Below are 2,856 nucleotides of genomic sequence, written 5' to 3' on the forward strand. Positions count from 1 at the left end.
CGAAAGAAATATATGAAACGGTTTGTTTTCATTCATCTTGTTTATTTACTTTTTTTCTGGTTTCTCGGACTTAACCTAATCAGACAATACTCGGCATTCACATTGAACTTGTTAAGATTTTGACAGAAAATCAATAATCAGCTGATTGCATTTTATAGCTATCGACAAAAAAGGGCTAATTAATAGGATGTCTTCAACTTCGTACTTTATTTGGCCTTTTTAACTTTTTTGGATTCGAGCGTCACTGATGAGTCTTTTGTAGACGAAACGCGCGTCTGGCGTGTATTCAAAATTTAGTCCTGGTATCTATGATGAGTTTATTGTATAGTTTGACAAAATGATAAGGTTGAATAGCGTCCGTCACATGCCACATAAAGTATTTATTAACCATTTGATGACGCACGTGTTTGAAGAAAAATTTTAACATCCCCTCTCTTTTTTTAAATGATAGTCCAGAAAAAAAACTGTTGTTACGACAGTAAATGTTCAAAAACAAAAACAAATCTCCGATATAAAATGTTATTCTCTGATTTGATATAGATAATTGATTTGAGAGAGTACTTTAAAGTTGTTTGAGTGGCACGACGTGTTTCACGCATAGTTTCACATTTCATTTTTTCCTTCACGATGGTCTAGAAAACTCGGTATGAAGAAATCCATGCAAAAGGTTTGGAACAACCCCTCGCCTCGAATTATGCGATTAACCCTTCAATGTTATGACTTCACCTTAAATGAGGGATCAATTTCAAGTGATAAAAGTTTCTGTTTTGTTGGAAAACCCATTTCTGTTTACAAAGGGGCACATGTTTTCTTCGTTCTTCGTTTTAAAAGTAAATTTATATTGTTTTTAGACCCTAAGATTAGTTTGAGAGAATAATATAGACAACAAGTGGGACATACTGATGTTATTTAAAAGGAAGGGGGGAGGTAGGAAAAAATTAAAATTTAAACAAAAAATATGTTTACCTTTCTTCGTCAGTTTTAATCTAGCGTCGTAATACAGTACATGATATATAAGGCATGGAGGTGTTATTGTTACAGATCAGCTCAACATCTATAGTAAAGAATCCTACGAATTAATACAAGATACAGTCACAAAAAATAAGCATATTTATAAGTACGTCTGAATCCGTGACAACTCTACAACAGATTTATCCATCGGATCACCAGCAATGATGGTGATACATGGCTGTGTACATTATGTATTTACAACTCGTCTAAACATCAAGCCAACAATATAAGATCTGTAAATTTGTTTTTGCAAATTTTGTGTTCTTCCCTCGGCGGGATTCGAACTCATGCTACTGAGATATCGTGACACCAAATCACCTGCACTGTATCCGATGGGCTAGACCACACGACCACCTTAGCTTTACAATAATAAAGTTTTCAACTGCCGGGTGTTACCTTTCCTCGTCAGTTTTAATCTAGCGTCGTAATGCAGTACATAATATATAAGGCATGGAGATGTTAGTGTAACAGACCAGCTCAATATCCATAGTAAAGGATCCTACTAACTAATGCAAGATACAGTCACAGAAAATAATTATATTTATAAGTACGTCTGAGTCAGTGACAACTCTACACAATTTATTCATCGGATCACCAGTAATGATGGTGATACATGGCTGTGTACATTATGTATATACAACTCGTCTAAACATCAACCCAACAATATAAGATCTGTAAATTTGCTATCGCAAATTTTTTGTTCTTCCCTCGCCGGGATTCGAACTCATGCTACTGAGATATCGTGACACCAAATCGCCTGCACTGTATCCGGTGCGCTAGACCCTACGACCACCTTAGCTTTACAATAATAAAGTTTTCGCTGGCCGGGTGTTACCTTTCCTCGTCAGTTTTAATCTAGCGTCGTAATACAGTACTAATATATAAGGCATGGAGATGTTAGTGTAACAGACCAGCTCAATATCCATAGTAAAGGATCCTACAAAATAATGCAAGATATACAGTCACAGAAAATAATTATATTTATAAGTACGTCTGAGTCAGTGACAACTCTACAACAGATTTATCAATCGGATCACCAGCATTGATGGTGATACATGGTGATACATGGCTGTGTACATTATGTATATACAACTCGTCTAAACATCAACCCAACAATATAAGATCTGTAAATTTGTTTACGCAAATTTTGTGTTCTTCCCTCGCCGGGATTCGAACTCATGCTAGTGAGATATCGTGACACCAAATCGCCTGTTCTGTATCCGGTACGGTAGACCATACGACCACCTTGGCTTCACAATAACTAATGATTAATTGCCTACATATTTAAATATACTTTGCATTTAGTAAGTAACCTTGTTAGCATATATTTGCTCGTTTGTGCACACAAGTTGTTATAATTGAATTATACCTTATACATGTATTACGGAGAGAGCTTTTATAGGCTGTGCCTGCTGCTCAATCCCTTTCATTTCTTAATGAATAAAATATGTTTAAAATCAAATCGATATATAAAACATAATTGCATTGAGCAAAGTGCACCTTATATCTAAATAAAAGTAACAATCAGTATTCTTGTTCCAACCGCTTAATAGAACAGTATGAATTGGGAATTTTCCAGTTCCCTATGTAGAAGCTTTCACTGATCAGCTCCTAATCTGGTTATGTTTATTGTTGAACTCGTGTAGGTGGACCAATATTATTATTTCAGGCCATAATTGGGAAAATATAAACAACAAACAGAAAAGTTAAAAATGTTATGTGAAATTAAATTACTGTATGTTGGTAATTGGTAACACGTTGTTTCCATATTCTTAAATCTTATCTCGCTGATAAATATCCTTAAATGACCTCATTTACATGGTTCTCTTCCTGAATGATAAGCAA

Source organism: Mytilus edulis, chromosome 5 (genome assembly GCF_963676685.1).
Source record: "Mytilus edulis chromosome 5, xbMytEdul2.2, whole genome shotgun sequence".
NCBI classification, from domain to species: Eukaryota; Metazoa; Mollusca; class Bivalvia; order Mytilida; family Mytilidae; genus Mytilus; species Mytilus edulis.